The following is a 23,430-nucleotide window of genomic DNA, read 5'->3' as shown; positions in this document are numbered from 1 at the left end:
ATGAAACTTATTCTTAGGACGCTGACCGTTTGAATGGATGGATACATGAAACTTATTTTTGGAATGCTGACGATTTGAATGGGTGGATACATGAAACTTATTTTTGGAATGGTGATGGTTTGAATGGACGGATACATGAAACTTATTCTTGAGACGCTGACGGTTTGAATGGACGGATACATGAAACTTACTCTTGGGCGCTGGTGGTTTTAATGGACGTATATATGAACCTTATTTTCGGAACGCTGACGGTTTGAATGGACGGATACATGAAAGTCATTCTTGGAATGCTGACGGTTTGAATGGATGGATACATGAAATTTATTTTTGGAATGCTAATGGTTTGAATGGACGAATACATGAAATTTATTCTTGAGACGCTGACGGTTTGAATGGATGGATACATGAAAATTACTCTTGGACGCTGGTGGTTTTAGTGGACGTATATATGAAACTTATTTTCGGAACGCTGAAGGTTTGAATGGGCGGATACATAATACTTATTCATGAAAGCCGCCTGTAGCCAGGATCTACGGATTTTCTTTCTAAATGCGCTCTATTGTTCTTTCCGTGTAGCCGTTCTAAAATTTTTCTGTTATTTATGTATCGTATAATTTGAAGATCTAAACAATACTTAAATGAGAGCGTGGTAACTTTGAAACTTAAGAATTAGTCTTGTGTTAATTGGGATTGAAACTAATAGTAATGCGATGAAAAGTTTCCATAGTAAAAAACAAATCTCCACAATGCTCAGTGGCTCAAAGATTATTATGAGAAAAGAAGTGAAGAGCCCATTTTCTGAACAGAGATCCTATGTTCATGATGATCATGATTGACCTCCATGCTGATCCTCCCTTGCCACAATGAGCTCCTCCGTGGCTAAGCGGTTAGCGTACGCGCCTTTGGCGTGGGAGGTCTGGGTTCGATTCCCGGCGGGAGCTCATGTGGTTCGGATTCCACGTTAATCAGTAGGTCCACGTCTCATATAGCCTCGCTGCTGAACGGGACGTTAAACTCAAAGTCAACTCAACTCCCTTGCCACAATCTCCCTCTTTAATCGGAAAGGTGCTATCAGTACTTGTGTACACACCAGAAGGACCTTGTTAAATCAGCGTAAAACAAACAGATCGAGTAAGAAACAGATGTTCGTTACTTGGTGGTTTGGAAGTAGACCGTAAAACAGCAGATGTTAAGGCAGGTAAAAACCGCAGCCAATATTACAAGAACAAACAGAGTAGCAGCAAATATATCTTGTCTACATCCACAGTTTTAAATTACATGGGGCTTCTTGTCAGTCAATTTCATGGTAACTTACTTATTCGATGACGTAAGAAGGGAGATGCTTCACCACTATAGGAACAAAAGTTTCCTATTGGTTTAATATCAGATTAATTCATTGTCGTTACTGATCTGCCTACGTTTTTGTTTCTTACCTCCTTTTGCATCTTCCACACAGGTACTGGGACATTCTTACATAAGAAAGTTTAGAGATAGTAGTCCTCTCTAATGTTCGACTAGGCTGCGCGCCCGTCTTTTGTGCTTGGAGATGCTGGGTTTGATTCTTGGTAGAAGAGCATTAAATGCATTATGGTGGTTTGGTTTGCAAGTCGAATTCTCAAGCAGCCTCGGGGGGGGGGGGAGACGATAAAGCAATCAAATTTACGGATAACGAAAATATTCCCGGCATTTCTCTGAGATTTTATCGGGATGTGCCTTTAAAAGTTGAAACTTTAAGGAGAATGTTAATATTCACAGGATTCCAATGGGATGTGCCCATCATCAAAGCCGTAGTTATGAGAAGGAAGGAGCGAGCGGGACCGTCGCCCCGGGCGCTGATACCAAGAGGGCGCCCAACGAGTAAACAGAAAGAAAAGAGTCAATGACACGACGCCCCATAAAGGTGTTGGTGCCTTATTAAAGCAATATTGTTGTCGGTTTGCAAAGAAATAGATTTGGTAAAAATTTTCGTGCTCGGTACGCACGAAACACAAACCTTTCAATAACAGTTACAAAAACGTTTGACTTCGTATTAAAAAAAAAAAAAAAAAAACTTGTTATATAGCATTCCTTAATAATGATTAGACACATGGTACTGAGTAATCACTTATAGTGTACGTAGAAACGTTTTCAAAATCACAAATGTTCGAAGTCTCAAGTACGTGTTCACTGTTTTCATTAGTGGTGGGCACAAAAACCGGTTTTTCGGTTTTTAGAAAAACAGGTTCGTTTTTTTTCGAAACCGATTATCGGTTTCCTCCTAAACCGGTTCGGTTTTTCACCTGATCCGGTTTCGGTTTTCTTCAAAATCGATTCCGTTTTTTTTCCAAAATTTGTTCTATTTCTGACCAGAATGGTGTTTCGTTGTTCTCCGGAAACCGAATCCATTTCCACTGAAATAGTTTTATGTGTTTTCGAAAAGTTTTCTCCGATACCAATTTCGGTGAAAACCGAACCGGTTTCGGTGAAAAACCGAACCGGTTTTGGAGAAAAACGAAATGTCGGTTTTTCGGGTTTCGGTTTTTATAGAAACCGGTATTCGGTTTTTATAAAAATCGATTTTGCCCATCCCTAGTTTTCATGCTCACGAATTTGGTTAGTTAATCCTGGTTTTCTACCCAATCGAATTAATCATGATAGTGAGAATCAAGGTATGAAAATAAGAGGAGTGAAGAGACACATGCAAGCTGCTGTTTGCGCGGGAATATTAAAAATGAAAGTAAACAAAGGGAATAATTTTCGAACTTGAGGCAGTTGTAGAATAAGGGTTTAACTGGTCAGAACTTTTATTCATTAAGAAATTAACTATTTACTTTAATTTCAAAAATATGTAAAAGTCAAACTATATGTTGGATTTTAAATACAAACGTTAAACATGTTCTTTAGCTCCATCGATAAATATAGAGAAATTCGCACTGAATTTCCGTTGCATTTCACAAAATATATTTTACCGTAAAAAAAATCGAAATTAAAATGCTATTTGTGTGGTCAGATACAGAATAAATTTTTAAAAAGTTTATAATTATTACTGGAAATTAATGTTGTAACCCATTTCGAACATTTTAAAAGCGCATAGTTTCTAATGTATTGAAATTTCATTTCTTATCGATAGCATGAAACATTGTAAATATTGTACTGCAAATTTCCACAACCGTTCTCCAAGTGGATCAGTATACCAATCAAAAGTAGTTTTGTCAAGTTTAACAAGGATCAAAATAAGCCTCTTGAAAACAGCTCTTATTTGTATATATATATATATATATATATATATATATATATATATATATATATATATATATATATATATATATATATATATAAAGGTGATCGCTTTTGCTGTTGCAATTATCTATCCGAGTAGCTTGACAAAAATTGACGTACCACAACAACAAAAGCTGCTTCTCTCAAATGTTAAAAAAAAAGGTTGGTCAGATGAGAATAGGAAGCACCGAATTCTACTTTATCTCGGGAGCCGAAATCTCTAGCTACGGCTCTGCTTCTCACATGGGAAAGTTTAAAGTTAATGGAAATATTCACGGTATTTTCACAGCATTTGAATAGAATGTGCCTGTCACAGCAGAAACTTTAAGAATAATGAAAATATACACGAGATTTCCACAGGATTTCAATAGGGTGTGCTTATCACTGAAGAAATTTTAGAGATAATGAAAATATTTCCACATGAATTCAATGGGGTATGCCTTCCACAGTAGATTTAATGATAATGAAAATATCCATGGTATTTCCACAGGATTTCAATGGGATGTGCCTGTCACAGTAAAAACTTTAAGAATAATGAAAATATCAACGAGATTTCTACAGGATTTCAGTAGAATGTGCCTATCACTGCAGAAATTTTAGAGATAATAAAAATATAAGCTGTATTTCCACACTAATTTAATGGGGTGTACCTTCCACAGTAGAACTTTAATGATAATGAAAATATCCATGGTATTTCTACAGGACTTCAATGGGATGTGCCTGTCACAGTAAAAACTTTAAAAATAATGAAAATATCAACGAGATTTCCACAGGATGTGCCTATCACTGTAGAGAGTTTAGAGATAATGAAAATATAAGCTGTATTTCCACACTAATTCAATGAGGTGTGCCTTCCACAGTAAAAACCTTAATGAAAATGAAAATATCCATGGTATTTCCACAGGATTTCAATGGGATGTGCCTGTCACAGTAGAAACTTTAAGGATAATAAAATATCCACGGGATTTCCTTTGCTTTTCTGAAAGTTGTCCTGAGACCACCCCTCAAAAAATAAAAATAAAAATAAAAAACTGAGAAATTCCCAACAATAATCGTTTCGGGGACATAAATGGACATTTGGATTTCCACAAGATGTCCACTGGCATAATTGAAACTTCTGTGGAATTCGTTAATATAGCAGGATTGGTGTTTCCTAGGTTGCCACAGGATGAATCTGTGCTATGTGAGTCGGCTTATTTTATACACCATAAGCGCACATTCACTTGTTTATGCTAATGGATTGTACCCTATCGAAAATAATTTTCGCATGATAAATGCACTTTAGAAACAGAAATTCTACGATATTATCTAATAGATTTGTCGATGAAATCGGAACATAAATTCCTCTATTTATTTAATAAAGAATGTTTTTCTTATAGAGTATCGTACGGTGCAGATTAAGAATAGTCCATCAAATAAAAAGAGAATATTGCACAATTCTTGCTTTAAATGATTCCCTAAGATGTTGTTGACTGTTATTACCCTGGCACACCCAAAATAATTATGTAGTGATTGATAATATGAGTGGAAATTGATCTGGAAATGATTAAGTGATATCCTATTACCTGCAATCCTATTATATGCAATTATTTTATGGTAGTACCTTAGAAACTGCTTCTTTGGGTAAGAGTTTCTTTCATGAGTGCAGATTTACTTTACGAGGACTTCCTCTTACAGGTATAAATACGCGCCCTTACGTACGGTGTAGAAATGGTATTACTCTCTCCAAATGAGAATTGAGCACTGGTAAAGGAAGAAACCAACCTGGATACTAACCCACCTTTACTTATATGTGTGAGCCAGCATTCTAGAGCCGTCCCCAAGCAACTTGTGCTAGATAGCCACTAAAAGCAGTAATGATATCAAACCGAGTCAAGGCAAGAGCGCAGCAGGAGGTATCGCTCGGTTTCGCGGGATGCATTCGTAGGGAACAGACGCGTCAGCGATGGAGAGTATGCTAGAAGTTAGTAAAAAAAAAAAAAAAAAAAAAACACTTGATATCGCATAAAATCACACAAGTTAGATCACTTGTCATGGTTTCATACTTGCAACTCTATATTTGTAAATATAAATCACAGATTTCCTACATCGTGCAGAAATACTCCGGCTATGGAAGTTATTATAATGCACAGTCGTCTTTCATACGCGCTCATTCATTTTAACTCTAGTATAGGTCTTGTAATGGGTTTACACTTGTAAACATGAAATATTGGTTTATCTTATACAATCCTCTTTCATATACACTCACAGATTTTAACCGTGCAATTAACATTTTTATGATGGACTATTCTTAATCAGCATCTGTTGTACTACACACAATCACTCACTGCTATCTAAATAAATTAAAGAAATGGCAAATACTTACTTAAAACAGCATCTGACGTCTTAAACATCTTGAAAAGTAAATCCACTAAACTTAGACACAACAATTGGGCAGTATGAGAGCACAGATTCACAACACATTAGAAATGGCGTAATTATACATATACTTGTTGAACAACAACTAGATGAATTGATATAACTTGTTTTTCACAGGATTATGTAAAAAAGAAAATCACACTATAACTATCAATTCCCGTTCAAACACAAAACAATGAAATAACTTCAGCCAAATATCACTACAATTGATATGAGAACAAAATTCTGTTGTTTAAATATTAATAGACTTTGACGGCGGACTGTTCGCGACGAAAAGATGAACTAATTTTGATTAGGAAGCCTTACTACTCTTCTGGAAGGTGTCCAGACTATCTTATTTTGCTGCACATTTTGGCTCACAAGATGGCAGGCACCACCTTTGAGACAAGAATTGGAGGAAGCACAAGAGCGCCTAAAAAGAAATTAAAAAGAATTTTGGCAACCACAAATGTGGCCCCCACGTTTCACAAAGTTGACCTTCAGTCACACATAATGATGCGATTTCGTTTCCGAGAAGTCTCAAAGACGAAAAGTTTGAACCACTCAAGTGACGTTGACACAACATCCGCCATTCCATGAATTATGAATGCAGTTTACATCCTATTAGCACATCACATATCACGAATGCGATTCTTAATTTCTGGAGATAGTTTTTTTTTTTTTTTTTTTTTTGCTACATTGATGCAAGTAGTATGAGCGTTTCTGTTAGGGTTATGCCCCTCTGACATAATCTGCTACTTAATCAGTGGCGGATCTATAATAGGGCCGAGGAGGCCTGTGCTCCCCAGTTTTTTGAGTGACACAAATAATTTTAAGCTATTGATTTATACATTTTTGAAAGTTTAAAGTAAACTCATAATATACCTACAGCTATAATCTGGGTTCTGAATGCCACCCCAAATTTTTACCTTCTCGATCCGCCACTGTACTTAACAGTTTGTGTTTATCATATACAGTTCATAAATACATAAATTAATGTGTTCCAGCTGGATAATGAGTAGCAATGTCACGTGTACACCACGAGAGGAAGTTTGGTTTCTATAGCGTGATATTTTCACAATTAATATTAAAACCGGAATCGGTAGCTGATTTATACAAATTCCGGTTTCAGTAGTGAGATTAGGGTGGAGGTGGTATATTTTTTGAAATGCTAAATTGATTGCACATAACCACTTCTCGCTATCTATTATCGTTTTTATTCTATAGCAATCAATGTTAAAACCGGATTTGTGCCACTTCTGGCCAGGGCTGCCAACTTTTCTTAAGAAAAAATCGGGACGGGACAATCGGTGTTGGTGCGAACATCCATCATTGTATGTAAAAAATAAGTTCATAACGCCGAAGAACAAAATAATACTCCACAGCACAGATTACTGTAAACAATGCGATTGCGCGCCAAATCAAAAGTGAAGTAGAAGACGCTGACACTAGTGGCAGATCTGGGGGACTGTTGGTACCCGGTATAGTTCGCGTCGCAACCACTCGCTGAAATGAGCGCTAGTGTATCGATTTACAGATAAGTAATGTATTGATTTACTGATACAGATGCATAGAAAATAATCATCTTAGTCGATAGTATCTTATATCGCTATCATCTTAATTGGTAGTATAGTGGTTTTCTATTTAGATTATTAATTTAGGTTTCAAATGTCTTGAAATGAAATGAAATGAAATTCAGTTTGATGTAAGTTTATTAGATAACAAATCAGACATGTTCAAAGTAAATAATTCTAATAATTGATAATTTAGTGCACTAAAGATGTCTGCTATCTTCAAGACAAGTTAAGATTTACTGTACCAAGATCTGAAGGATCTGGTAATTTAATAGGCCTATCAGGAGACCTCCATGAGAACAATTTAAATACATTCTCAATGCAAGACAAAATTCAACAAATTAAAAAAGGTTAACTTACATGAAAGTATTCGTATGAAATACATTCTCATATCTCGATGAATATAGACGTCAGCCAGTAATCCTTCCCGTCTTCTTTCTTATCGACAGTAAAATTTTGGGAAGTATTTATATGAATTGTGAAGTACTTTCACTGGCTTATAATACAAAAACAACTAGGACGTCATACATCCTTGTAGACTATTTTAAAGTTGTTTTTGTATTTGAAAGTTTCTCTATATTCCAACAATAACTATATGTGTAGTTCTTGTACATGCCTAATCAAAAGTTTTTGATACTTTAATTTTAATACAATAAAAAATTTTAATATTTCACAGATTGTTAAAAGATGTTAACAATAGTCAACACACTAGTGTTACTGCCACTGCAGTAGCAGTCGCTTTTATGGAGAGGTTGCAGAAACAATAATTTTAACGCTACATGGCATATACTATTATCATAACCGGCTGGATTATCAACTCAAAACAATTAGGGAATAACTATAAATTAAAGACGAGCTGCTATTTTTTTTTTTCATGATTCAAATTAAAACATGAAATTTGTTAAATTGACTCTATACATAAAACAGTGCGTAGTAAAAGAATAAGTCATTCTTTTGCAAAAAAGAATGACTCAGTAAAATATTAATTAACTTTGAAAATCGATAAATCGGGACAATATGCGTCCCGACGAGTGTCCGGTCGGGACGCGGGACAAATAAGTCAGAAATCGGTACAGTCCCGACAGAACCGGGACGGTTGGCAAGCCTGCTTTTAATTTGAATAGACGGTTACAGAAAGAAGCTGATATCTACGAGGTTTGACCGAAAAATAGGTTGAATAATTTTATTAGAAACCAAGTGATAAAGCTTACATAGAATTTGATTTAATCTCCTGCAAAGTACTGTCCTTGGCTAGCAATGCACTTATCCCAACCTTGAATCCATGACTGGAAGCATTTTTGGAAGGCTTCTTCTGGAAAGGCGTTCAGCTGCTCGGTTATGGCGCTCTCAATGTCAGGAATGGTGTTAAAACGTCTTTTTAGTATAATTTTGATTTTTAGGAAGAGCCATATAGTCGCACGGCCCTATATTCGGAGATTTCTGTGGATATGGAGAAACAGGAATATTATTTCGCCCCAAAACTCGCGCTATCAAAAGCGATTTGTTGGGGACAAATTTCGCAGTCCCTCTTCTCATTTGCCAAACCGCTGTTAAAAAGCTACAGACGGACCCGTATGGGATGTTTCTTTCTTCGGCTCTCGAATACTTATTCGTCTGTTCGAACGAACTTTTTTTTTTTTTTTTTTTTTGCCACTTTTTGCATGTTTTGAAAACATGGCCGTGCCGTGGAAAATCAGCGCCCGGGGCGAGAGTATACGACGGCGCCCCCATACATATATTCCAAGCAATTTTTTCCTATCTTTTTTCCCTTTTTCTTCCGAATTTTTCGCCCCTTTATTTCGGCCCTCGGGGCGTCGCCCCCCAACGGTACGGTCCTGATGTTTTCTTCTGTTTTTGAAGTTAATGGACGTTCCGAAACTTGCTCGTGCTCTACCTACTCATTTCTGCTTTTAAATCGCTCATACCATTTTTGCTTTTAAATAGAACTAAATGTTTACGCGTTGTTGATGCGCGACAGATTCGGTAAACGCAACCTCACGCTAGCGGCTCCAGGGTTGCCAACCATCCCGATTCTGTCAGGATAGTACCAATTTCTGACTTACTTGTCCCGCGTCCCGACCGGACATTCGTCGGGACGCATATTGTCCCGATTTATCGATTTTCAAAGTTAATTAATATTTTATTGGGTCATTTTTACAAAAGAATAACCTATTTTTTATACGCACAGTTTTATGTATAAAATTAATTTAACAAATTTGTATTTTGTTCATGTAAAATAAATTACAATTGTCTGTTTTGAATATGATGTACCTTCCTTTTCTTTCTTCCTAAACTAAGACCCTCGACTCTCTTTTTTAAATATTTTTTCTTATTTATTTTTACCCAGCATCTCCACCATCTTACGCTTTTGCATTCGGTTGGAATGCTTTCTTCGTCGTTTTGAAGAAAGAAAAGAAACTATAATCGTTAATTTGAGAAATATAGCTCACTGGTAATAGAATTGAGAGGTATCGGAGAAGACGACGAGCGTTCTTAGTTTGTAGGGCATGTGGGTAGAAATAAATAAAAACAAATATTTAAAAAAGAGAGTCGAGGGTCTTAGTTTAGGAAGAAAGAAAAGGAAGGTTGTTAGGGCGTTTAGGACCTTGGATGCGTGTTCCGTACCTCAGTTCCTGGGTGTCGACTGGTCGTCTCCATGTCTTGGCCTCTGTATCGAATTGGCGTGGGAGTTGGAATAGATCTCTCGTGCTGTTGCTCACATTCGGTCCTCGTGAACTTCTCCGCTTCTCGTGTGTCTCTCTCATCTTCCGGGCCGGGGACGTTTTTTATACCAACCAAAGACGGAAGATGGCCGTCGAAATTACGGAAAACATCCAAAGTACGCACGTGTAAGGATTCAGGAAAGTGCAAGGTAAATGGAATTCTCGACTTGTTTAATAATTTGTCAACAGTTACAGAACATTTCGGTTACATCAGGTTACATAAGTTACATAAATTTACCAAGAATAAATAATGAGGAATCGTCTGCTAAAGAGAATTTTGAAATGTTTGCTTACTGTCTTATTATTCCAAGTTATGACTGTTTCTCATCATTCACAAAAAATAAAGAGAGAAAAATAAAAATAAAATCATTATTAAATCTTGATTTGTTTGTATACTGAATACTAATAACATTAGGGGAAATCCAATATCTCTACATTTGTGTTTTAATTTTTTTTTTTAATTTTCTCTCTAAACTTTGTTTATATTAAGTAAATTGCAGTTGCTTTGGCTTGAATTTGTTGCATATATTGCTTATACTTAGTGATAAGCAGTGGATGGGAAAATAAAAATAAAAAATAAGGTGCCGCATTCATTCAGGTTCATGTTATTTAGATTATTATTTACATTGCTTTTAACGACTCGCGGTACGCATAGTCATCTCCGGGGGGAGGGCTCCAACATTGATTGTCTCGTCTCGATTTTTTTCTTAAGAAATGTTGGCAACCCTGAGCGGCTCTGAACTCTGACCGTCAAGTCAGAACTTGTTCCAACATGACGCTACTTGTGTCAATGGATCACGCCATTGGACAAATCACATCAAATGGTTGTAGGGTCAATAGTTGCTACTAAAAAAAAAGAAAAAAACATTCAACGTATTTTTCGATCACACCTTGTATATCTAGTAGGATAATAAGTAGCAATGTCACGTGTATACCACGTGAAGGAGTTTGGTTTGTATAGCGTGATATTTTTCTCAATATTGAAACCGGAATCGGTATTTTATTTCTACAAATTCTGGCTTCAGTAGAGTTATTAAAGTGAAGATAGAATGTATCTTTGGGATCCTAAATAGGTTGAACTTAACCACTTCTCGCTATCTATTATCGTTTTTACTTTATAGTAAATCAACGTTAAAACCGGAAGTGGTTCATTGCTACCACTTCCAGTTTGAATAGACGGTTAAACAGAGAAAAGATGATACCTATTCTTAGAAGGCTGAATCGATTAAATAAAAAAACGCTCTCTCTTATCGTTTTTTGCTTCATGTAGATATACTGAAACCGGAAGTTGTAATGGATTAATATCACTTCCGGTTTTACTAGAAATTACGGGTTGAGATGAACTGTATTCTTGTGACACTTAATCGATTGCAGGAAATCCCATCTTGCTATCATTTGTTATTTTTCTATAGGGATCAACGTTAAGACCGGAAATGGTTGTTTTCTCTCACTTCCGGATCGAATATCATCTGCATCAACAAACCCAATTCATATCTCTTGACCCTCCACATCCTGATCAAAGTCAATGGTATCTATCGAGTAGTTCTTCAGATTATTAGTCCGTAACAATGTTGGGCAAAATCAATTGAAATCAATTGCAATTGATCAATCAATTGAAAGTAATTGCTCTGGAAATTAATTGCAATTGATACCAATTACAATTGATTTCAATGTGTAATTTGCAATTAATTTCAATTGCAATTGAATGACTGGATTCAATTGCAATTACTTTCCACTGCAATTAGTTTCAATCAATTGATTAATTGCAATTGATTCTAATTTATTAATGGCCAATTGCAATTAACAATTGACCATTACTTACTTTAATTGTTAATTGCCATTAACAATTAAATTTAGAAATTAATTGTTACTTGTTAATTCAATTGAAATTTGCCCAACACTAGTCCGTAGCACAGATAAAGACGCGGACAGATACTTTTTTGTCTTTGGAACATATGGGTAGATATTTTTTGTCTTCGAAACACACGAACAGATATTTTTACCCCTCCGAAACATATAGACATATATATTTTTTGTGTCGGAGCACACACAGAGATTTTTTTTTTTTTTGTCTCCGGAACACACGAACACATGTTTTCTGTCTCCGGAATACATGGACAGATATTTTTTTGCCTCCGAAACACATGGACAGGTATTGTTCTGTCTCCAGAACACACGGACAGATATTGTCTTGTCTCCGGAACACACGGACAGATATTGTCTTGTCTCCGGAACACACGGACAGATACTTTTGTCTCCGGAACACACACGGACAGATATTTTTTATTCCCGGAACATACAGACAAATATTTTTTATCTTCAGAACACATGGACAGATATTTTTTGTCTCCGGAACACACACAGGCAGATATTTTTTGTTTCCGGAACACACATGGATAGATATTTTTGTCTCCTGAACACACGGACAGATATTTTTGCGTCCAGAACACATGGACAGATATTCTTTTGTCTCCGGAACACACGAACAGACATTTTTGTCTCCTGAACACACGGACAAATATTTTTGCGTCCAGAACACATGGACAGATATTCTTTTGTCTCCTGAACACACGAACAGACATTTTTGTCTCCGGAACACACGGACAGATATTTTTGCGTCCAGAACACATGGACAGATATTCTTTTGTCTCCGGAACACACGGACATATATTTTTGTTTCCAGAACACATGGACAGACTATTTTTTGTCTCCGGAACACATGAATGAAAAGAGTAAATATATAAAGGAGTTGTGGTTGGTAAACTAAATTTCATAAAAGCTATTAACTGTATGAGAGTAGGCCCTGAACAGTGAATTTTTAGTGGGCCCTTCGACTCGTATCGTAAGTAGCGGTATATGCACAAAAAAAACACGTCACGCAGTCCTCCCATACGGAAGTAACGGAATGGAGGACGTTAACACGTGGAGTAATGGCAATACAGTTGATTAGCGTTGCCAGCCCATGATGTTGCAAAAACAAGCTTTCACATTTTACGTAATTAAACCCTTGAAAGGTTCCTTATTTCCCACTCTGCTTTATAATTTTGCTAATATTGAAGTATTCGGCTAAATTGAAATCTCAAATGATGCCATAACTTGAAACTAAAGCTTGTAACAAACATCTTGGCATTTCAGCCAAACGAATAAAACTCAAGCTCTGACGCGACGTTGCCGAGTGCTAAGGGGTGTGGCTATGGCTAAGCAGACGAACTATAGCGCGATCAGGTGGCAGAGGATGGACGTGGATGTGTGCAAAATAAACGTGGCAATACCGTCGGCCTCTCATTTGCTAGCAGCATTTAAAGGGAACTAGGAGCGCCGCCTTCAAATGTCAAGATGTTTGTCACGCCGTTTAAATAATAATTGCATTTTACAGCACCGTTATTTCCCCTGATTAACACCATTGAGGGCTTTGGAGCGGGAAAACACAAGATAGGCCACATCAAAAACTTTTACGATGGGCCCTCTCTCAACATGTTCAAAAGGGTCCATGAATTATATAGGATTGACTCATGTCATGTTTTTTTTAAAAAACTTTTATGATTAAAGTGTTTTCAGTAATTAAAAAAAAAAAAATTGGAGCCCCCTTGGTCACTGTTAATATTGGACAATTGGAGAAATGTTGCATTTGTGTAAATTACTTCTGATGCTTCGTGTTTGTATATGTACCAGGGGCGCCTGGAGTTCATGGCACAGGTGCGCCATTGTTATTTCTGGGGAGAGACGTGAAGTAATGGAGCTTGTGCGGATGATTGCACACAGTGGCGGCGATTGGACGTTAAAAGTGGGGGGTGGCAAGACATGATCTGAATATTTGTATATCAATGTTAATATACAAATTTCCCTGGTTGAAACTACATACATTAATAGGTCATTTCAGAAAAGTGGGGGGGCAACTGCCCCCCTTTGCCCCCCTAATCGCCGCCCATGATTGTACAGTTACAGTAGAAGAATGAGGAATCATTCAGTGTCAAGGGAGAAATTATTGCCTAAGAAAAACAAGTTTTAAATCTGCATTTTAAAGACTTTTCAGCATACTTGATCCGAATGACACTCTAAAACTGCCTTTTATTGTTCGGGGAAAAAGCAGTATGTACACTCATGTCCAAAATTATTGTCGCATGTCTATAAATATGTTGTACTAGGAATATAATTTGATAACGAATCCGGTCGGTATTTCTTATAATGTTAGTATGTGTATAATCGGCAAAGACACGCATGTGGCAAATTTCATGTCAAAAGAGCAGTAAATAAGAACAATAAAACGAAAATAAAATTTTCTTGACCATTTAGCAACATTTCGTTTTACTTATTCTAATTTTCGTATTTATGATTCTTTTCCTATGTAGTTTGCGACAAATATACATTTCCCGATTATACACATAGTATCAGTATTAAAAGTACAATTCAAAATCATTATCAAATTACATTCTTACAAGAAGACAGTTAATAGATATGCGACAATCATTTTGGACATGAGTGGGCTCCCTAGAAAACACCTTCCTAGCGGGCTTCTGGGTTGAAGTACGGCCGGGACACAATGCACTACTTAATCTCTTCTTTAACTATGTGTTGCATCATCCTGAATTTGCTTAGACTAGTGTATATAACCAAGGGTTGAGAATATCTTTGTATCAGCAGTGGAGTATTTAGGATCTTGGTTCGGGGGGAGGGGACATGAGAACCAGTAAGCAGCATTCGTGTTGTACGTATAATGCGAAAAAAAAAATAATAAATTATTTCGGGAGGGGGGGGGGCTTGAGCCCGATAGCCATCCTCTAAATACGCTACTGGTAGCAAGCTCTCTCCAAAAAGTTTTAACACTGTTTGTTGGTGTATGTTTACGTTCATTGATGGTGTTATGACTGCTTACATCCCAGTCATACTCGACTTTTGTCAGAATATCATTCTTTCTTTTTCTCTCTCCCTCTGATTGGTCGCCCTGGTTATCAAAAGTGAAAGTGAACTTAAAAGCCGACTTCGAAGATGCACTAAAAACGTGGAAAATAAAAACTTTAAAAATATATGTCAACCTACTTTTAAAAAAACAGTAAAAAGCAGAAAATTAAAACTCTAAAAGTAGAAAATAACAAAAGCTCTAAAAGCAGAGAATAAGATAACCTCTAAAAACAGAAAATAATTAAATTAATAAAGTGCTTAAAAGCAGAAATTTTTAAATTAATATTATCTATAAAAGTTTTTTTTTTTGAAGTCATGCCAAGCCAAATATATATTAATGCCTTATAAAATTACCATCGAAATGAAATGAAATGAAATCTTTTAAGTTTTACATCCCCCGGTTATGCCGGTTAGGCTAAAGGACACGATGATAATAAGAAATGAATGAAATGGTGGAATGAAGAAAGTGGGTGGAAACGGGAGAACCCCGAGAAAACCCACGAGCACGGTGTTTGTCCACCACAAAGTCCACACGGCGCGAGCTCGGATCGAACCAGAGACCCCAAGCACTGGAGGTGAACGCTCTACCACTGAGCCACCGCGCCCCCAAAATTACCATCGAAAAAAATATATTAGGCATTAATTTATTCAGCTTGGCACGACTTAAAAATATTTAATAATTGTTGTAATACATAACCAAGATCGTTTCCTTGGTTCTGTCGCCAACTTCTTCAGGGTCTTCTTAAGTCGATATCTCAACAAGACATGGACTACTTCTTTCGTCAAATGCCTTGTGTCAAGGGTGCCGATTTCTCTGTAAATTTGGGGGGCTCATTCAGATGCAGAAGATATATGAGTATTTTAAGACAAATTGCATTCAAATTATACCAAGGGCCGCGGTGGCTCAGTGGTAGAGCGTTCACCTCTGGTGCTAGGGGTTCCGGGTTCGATCCCAGCCCCCGCCAAGTGAACTTTGTGGTGGACAAACACCGTGTGCGTGGGTTTTCTCGGGGTTCTCCCGTTTCCTCCCACTTTCTTCATTCCACCATTTCATTCATTACTCATCATCACCGTCTCCTTTAGCCTAACCGGCATAACCGTGGGACGTAAAACTCAAAGATTTCATTTCAAATTATACCAAATATTGTATATTCATAAATACAATATGAGGGGGCCCACGTGAGCTTTTGGGGAGCCCGGGCCCCCTCGCCCCCCAGGATCGGCTCCCTTGCCCTGTGTATACATATCCAAATCATTTTTAATATAATCTAGAAAATGTACTTTCAAAAATAAATAACGCACAACTTTTTATAAAAAGAAAATCTGTGTTTCCTTTCACACACGAAAAGTAGAAGCTATTTTAATGCCCTCCTTCACAGGATGATCACTCAACGCTGCTGCATTTAAACGAGCATCAGGATTGTTGGTATTTATACACCTACGGCATATTCTCCTTAGCTCCTTTAAATCCGTAAAAACACATTAACGCAATCCCTTACTAAGCCCTAATGTACCATAATGCATCACTCACTTGACACTAATGACGTGTAATGCGAGGTAAGGTTTAATATGTATTTAGCATTACACAAACACCAGTTTGGAAAATTTCTGCCTATTTCTCTCTCTATCCCTCTTGTTTCGTTCTAAAAGGGAGTTAATTGCGTATTATTAAAGCATTATCATGCATAATTAATGATCTTATTATATATTATATTGATAAAAATCAGTCATTGCATTTCACGATGTTAAAAGCTTATCTTTTCGTAATTAAGTAAAGAATGTTTCTATTCATGGCGTTGGATTTATCATGTCAAAAGGAAAACTGTTCTATATAACAAAAATTTTTATTTCGGGAACCATGTCGTATTTTTGTCCCAGTCATCTAGGAGGCGAAATAATCTTGTGGGGAACGGTCTATGCTTTGAGGACCTCTCATGATGGTCTGTAAGGGACGCGATGGCTCAGTGGTAGAACGTTCATCTCTTCTGCATGGGGTTCTCAGTTCGATCCCAGCTGGCGCCAAGTGAACTTTGTGGTGGACAAACACCGTCTGCGTGAGTTTTTCTCGGGGTTCTCCCGTTTCCTCCAACTTTATTCATTCCACTATTTGATTCATTTTTCATCATTGCTGTCTCCTTTAGCCTAGCCGGCATAACCGTGGGACCTAAAACTTAAAGATTTCATGTCATGATAGTCTGTAGGTCAGCACTTCCATGAGTTCAAGTAGAGCTCATGTTAATTGTAGGATCTGCTAAGCAAGTAAGAGGCAAAGCCATAGCACACGCAAATCGTTTACTCCCACTACCAGTTTTACTACAAAATTTCCTGTTATGAACAGTATGATAGAATATCACAATAAAAGGTATAACTTTCTTTAATAACTTAGGATAAATAGGTGCTCTAAGGCAACCCAGGGAAGCATAGCCATAGAGTTCCACGGAGGTTGAGCTAGGACTTTAAACGCTCCATGCAAGTAGAGAAAGGTTAGAAAGCCACAAAGCTCTACACAAGCGCGGTGACTGAGGATAGGAATCCCACGATTCACGCTCTGGGAATCGAATCCGGGTCTCCGACACACAAATCTTCATAGCATCTTTATTGCTCAAAAAGACTCAAAACAAAACTTCAATTCAACAGCGATGCTTTCTTTACAATTTTTAGAAATAACTTTAAAAGCTAACAATTACATAACCTTCTGGGGAAAGAGAAAGAAGAAAATATATTTATCTGTTGTACTTACCTAACAATAACTTTCAATAGATGATCTGCTGTATCTTTTGACGGTGCAAGATCAGTCAATGATGCATGACACACAGCAATGCCATTAAGAGGGTCTGCAAAGAAAGAAAATGACAGCAGTGCAAATAGCATTGATTTTCATGTTTTTGACTTACTTCAAAATTCATTTAATATTAATTAATTCACTAAATTGGCTATATATAGCAATTACAATGATATACAGTATAACCAGGGGCGCCCATGTTGCGGTTTTCAAGGGGAGGCAAGTATAAGCAACGTTTCAAATATAGTTTCAAATTTTGCTGTAACTAATGTAAAAAATTCTCTTGTGTTTTCAATATTCCCAAGTACAATTTCTTCTTAGGGGGAAGCGCTCCACTTTGCCCCCCCCTGATGGGCGCTCTTGAGTATAACCTTCAAGTATTTCATAGTTTCTCATTCAGATGACTACCAAGAAGTGCCTATTCTAGAACTAAGATGAATTACCTTTTCTTCTTAAACAGTATCATAATATTCCGTAGGTAGAATCAATAATGTACACAGGAGTTTTAGCCCTTCACCCTTGTATTATAAAAATGCCGTATATAAGTATCGTGCAAGCTTATATAAGTTTTCTCTAAGTCTTTAAACACACTAAATAAATGTTTTCAGTGTAAGATAGTAATAACCCCTCTTTAATATATGATGTTGCCTCGGTTAGGTGGGATGTTGTCTTAGCCTAAAGCAGTCTCAGACAGAATAGGTATCTCCGTAGCCCATAGCGGCCTGATTTGACGGGAATAATCGAACCAGGGACCGAATCGCACAAAAGTTGAACGCTCTACTACTGAGCTACACTGACCTGTTCTTGAGGATAATGTATTCATTGCAAGAGTCATTATGAGTATATAAGAAGACTAAAGAGGCACATCAATCAGATACTTTTACATATAGAATGAATGTCACTTTTGTACTAATTTCAGACGACAGTGTCATAAATTTTGGTTAAATATTTCATACTTTATTTGCCATCAGTTTTATAGTAACTCTTTTTTTTTTTTTTTCATTTCATCAATCATTCGAAAACTACTTCATAATAACATCAGACAAACTCATGAGAAAACCTGATGATGGAGACACTGTTTCAGCACAAGGATGTGAGTTTTCTTCTCCTTGATTAGAACGGACCAAGCGTCTTGGTTTATACGTTGACCCGCCGTTTAAGCGCTTTGTTACATCACATTTTGAGAAGTTACTCAGAAAGAGCCAGAAGTAAAGCGTCATGCTACATAGATCTATCCGAGAATTATATTTTTTAAAATCATTTTGAGCGTTTTAAGAATATATACTACATTCTCTTTTAACCCTCTATTCAAACCGGAAGTGACAGAAATAAACCACTTCCGGTTTTAATGTTGATCTCTATTGAGTAAAAACGGTAATAGATAGCGAGAAATGGTTTTCTGCAATCAATGAAGAGTCCCAAGAACATATTAAATCTCCATTGCAATCACTTTACTAAAACCGGAAGTGCTAAAAATCTACTACAACTTCCGGTTTAAATATTGATCTGCATAGAGCAATAATGATACGAGTTAGTGAGAATTCTTTCCTTCATCATTTTTAACGGTTTAAGAATACGTACCTTCACTTATAATCCTCTATTCAAACCGGAAGTGGCATAAATCAAGCACTTCCGGTTTTAACATTGATCTCTGTTGAGTAAAAACGGTGATACTGAGAAATTGTTTTCTGCAATCAATTAAGAGTCTCAAGAATATATTAAATCTCCATTGTAATCACTTTACTAAAACCGGAAGTGGTACAAATCCACTACAACTTCCGGTTTCAATATTGATCTACACAGAGCAATAATGATAACAGATAGCGAGAATCCTTTTATTAATAATTTTTAAGCGTCTTAAGAATAAGTATAACCTCTTTTAACCCCTATTGAAACCGGAAGTGACAGAAATCAACCACTTCCGGCTTTCGCGTTGATCTCTATTGAGTAAAAAAAATGGTAGCACACAGCGAGTAGCAGTTTTCTACAATAAATTAAGCGTTCTAAGAATATATTCCATCTCTACTCTAATTTATGCATTAAAACCGGAAGTGGTATAAATCTACTACAACTTCCGTTTTCAATATTAATTGAGAAATTGTTACGCTGTGCAAACCAAACTTCTTTACGTCGTGTACACATGATATTGGTAGTTGTTTAAAGCAAACTCAAATGAAGGATAAAAATATTGGAAGAAACTGAGTTTTGAATCAAAAATGTTCTGCTAACTGTTATTTCCACAATTATGAAATGACTTTTTTTTTTTTTTTAGCCAAACCACAATTCACAAACGGACTCTACTATTCAATTGTCTATATATATATATATATATATATATATATATATATATATATATATATATATATATAAACGGTTTGGAATGAAAACCAAAGTGCCCATCTCTATCTAGGTTTCCAGCACTGCTGGAGAGAATAGACTCGTATAATAGCAGATGAACAATGGAATCCTAAACCAGAAAGAGATATAGATTGCATTCCTGTTATGGCATCGGTTGAAAAAAAAAAAACAGGAAACAGCCAGATGACAATGTTGGAACCAAAATTGAATCGGTATGTGTTGTATGCAATTCATTGTCAATAATGAAATATTCAGTTCCAATGAGTTAGTACAATGTTGAGGTGTTCAACAGTCCACAAAACTGAACGATTTTATTCATTCTCTGGAGGCATAGCAGCAGAGAGTATTCTTCACACAGGGAAACCGTGGTCATGCTGGTTGGACTCAGGTCCGTGTGGTCGCGAGTTCGATTTCCGGTCGATGCGTCCCAATTTTCGGCGTGAGGCAAACAAGGGAGTCATATGAGTGAAAGACGTGACGGCTACTACGCCTAAAAAGCTTCTGATAGTTCTGTTAGACACAGGGCGCTGCAATTAGTTCAGCCAATCGTTAACAGATAGCGTTGTAGCCGCTCCACTAAAAAAAGGGCCTGTTTCGGCAAGTGATTTGATTTGAGTGATTCTTGACACATACACCCTCAGACACAATAAAATTAATTGTTCCCCGCAATTAATACATTATGCCACGGGTTAAATTCTAATCGGTGGCGCTTTGAAATTGGAACTCATTATCGTAGTTTAAAAGATCCATGTCTCTTTATAAGAACTAGATCGGGAGAGTAATGCTCCCAGAAGTAGGAGGACATACACAGTTCTGATTGGTTGGTGTTATCCATTTCTTGCCACGTTGCCTTCAAATAGCAGCAATCAAACGCTTGCTGCTGTCGGTTCTCGTGGTGGAGTGTGATGCCCTCACCACTGATCTAGTGGCTAGCACGTGCTCCTTTGGTGTGCGAGGTCCCTGGTTCGATTCCCGGTGGGAGAGCCTTTTGTGATTTTAATTGTCCTCGATATTTCTATGTTCGTGTCCCTATCGTTCTAGGTAATTGGAAAAGAGAAAGGTAAACGAGTAAAGCAAGTAAAATTAAGTACACAGAGAAAAATCTCTTCTCCGGACAGCGGTATATTGTACAAATATACGGTATCCCCTTGCTTACTATACAAATCATTACGGAGCATACGTTATCCGTATGCTACATAAGCACTGCCCTTAGATGTTACATCATGCCATTGCAGGATGTCTGACATCTAACAGTTTCCCGTATATCACATGCATATACTTATGTTACTTTCGTCAGCTATATGTTATATACGTCCATTTGTATGTGAGATCCTGACCGCCTAAATTGTTTCATACAGAAAGTACGTATAGATGGAACACTTATACAGAAAGTATTATAAAACATACGTTTTCAGTTATACGTTTGCTATACGTTAAGTCCAAAAACTACAGGAATTACGCATGTAACCTATCTTTTTAAGTACGCCACCTACAATTTTTTTTCTCAGTGTAATAAGTAGTTCAAGTAAGTTACTGAGACACGTTCGGCGAGTCAGTTAACTTTTTTAAAAAAGCGTGCCAGCGCTATGTGTAAGTAACGTATATCGATTTTGGCGTGGGTTCAAACCCGGCCCAAAAAGAGTGTTTTTTTAATTTTTTTTTTTCACATTTTCATAACACTTTTTTAATTAAAATAAGATGAAAACAACACTCAAAAAAGTTATTTACTTACTTTTTCCAGATAAGTAATAATAATAATAATAATAATAATAATAATAATAATAATAATAATAATAATAATAATAATAATAATAATAATAATAAAAATAATAGTAGTAGTAGTAATAGTAATAGTAGTAGTAGTAGTAATAGAAGTAGTAGTAGATGGAACGGGTTAGAAGCTTCACAGGGCTCATTTTGTTCCACCTTGACCCCCATGATATAAATTTTGTGACCAACTTAAAACAACTGGCTAGGATAGCGCGTAAAACAGCTGGCTAGAGTAGCGCGCGAAAAAACGTATTTGCGGGAGCATTACTCTCCCGAACGGGTCGTCTCATTATATCCTTGGTGCTGAAACAGGACGATATTAAAACTTCAACAGGCGTCGCAGTGGCTCAGTAGTAGAGAGTTCGCTTTTAGCTCGTGATGCCCCGGATACGATTCCGGCACTACCCCGGTGGGGTTTGTTGTGGACAAACATCATGTGTGTGGATTTACCCAGAGTTTTCCCGTTTCTTGGGACGTTGAAATAAAAAGCCTTAAAAAACAAACAAACAAGAATAACATATTTTAACATCCCTCTTAAGAGGCCTAATCACTGCGAAATTAAAATACCGCTAATTTTACAGTAATTATATAATGTCTTCAAGTAGATAAAAGATAATTGAAATGTAGAACAAGAGCGCGCTGGACAATATTGTTTTGCATGAGGTACCGTTATCACAAATCACCGAGTAGCTTTCCGTTTGCAGTCATTTATAAACGAGAAAATAAATGTAGATTTTCTAAACGGCTGGAAATCGAAAGCAGATAAGTGAGTCGCGATAACGGTATCTCATGTAAAATAAGATTTTCCAACGAGCTCTTGTTCCATTTTTTGATTATCTTTTATCTATTTGAAGATATCACATAATTACTGTAAAATTAGCTGTATTTTAATTTCAGCGTGACCTCTTAATTATCGACGCTATATGAGACGTTATCTTACAGCTCAAAATCGGAACAAAACTACTATTCAGTTTGTATTATAGGCAAACACTATTTATCGGGAATCGAACTCGCAACCACACACGTTTGCCACTAGTCACGAAGGAATACAAGCTTCCTATCTGGAGTATCGGCGTGAGAAGGATATTTTGCCAGGGGTTATCATGGCTCCTTCTGAGAATTGAAGCAGTCTTTCAACGACCATAGTTGCAAACCTTTTGATTTCAACGGTATTCTAAGGCAGTGCTCAACCTTTTTAAACTAATGACACACTTAGCTGTCCACCTACCATATCGCGACACGCTTGTTTGATTTTTAAAATAAAATTATATATAAATTATAATAGTCAGTGGCGTACGCAGAGTTTCATCAAGGGGGGCTCAAGCACTCAATATCTTATGATTTCAGGACGTGCATGATTTTTGTATTTACCTTAACATAGTCTTATAATATCTTGTTCAAGGAGTTTGAAACCCCCAAACCTCCTTCAGGTACGCTCCTTATGATAGGGTAAGATTATAAGTTTCTATAACTTATGAGATTGCGCGATATACCAATGTCACAACAAAGTGATTGAAAACCACTTTTCTAGGGAAATAGGCAACATAGTTGTATGGGCAGTCTGACCTGCTGTAGTTATGCTTACGATAAGGTCTAATGGCTACCGCGGGAGTATTCGAAGGATGGGGCACAAAGCCTTAATAGTAGAGCAGTAACCTATTGTGCAAAG

The 23,430-nt window shown here is 36.8% G+C and overlaps 1 long non-coding RNA gene across 1 annotated transcript in view; it reads right to left on the bottom strand.

The window, feature by feature from the left end:
• Nucleotides 1-17,690, bottom strand: part of LOC145684338 (uncharacterized) — a 236,573-nt gene extending 218,883 nt beyond the window's left edge. Inside the window, exon 1 of the long non-coding RNA XR_014131275.1 lies at nucleotides 17,592-17,690. This is a non-coding gene — a long non-coding RNA (uncharacterized LOC145684338). The remainder of the gene's footprint in view (nucleotides 1-17,591) is intronic.
• Between the last annotated feature and the right edge of the window lie 5,740 nt (nucleotides 17,691-23,430).

The sequence above is a fragment of the Thermobia domestica genome, chromosome 4 (genome assembly GCF_964235325.1).
Source record: "Thermobia domestica chromosome 4, izTheDome1.hap1.1, whole genome shotgun sequence".
NCBI lineage: Eukaryota > Metazoa > Arthropoda > Insecta > Zygentoma > Lepismatidae > Thermobia > Thermobia domestica.
Note: the sequence above shows the minus strand (reverse complement) of the source record. Positions and strands in the feature narration are given on the sequence as shown.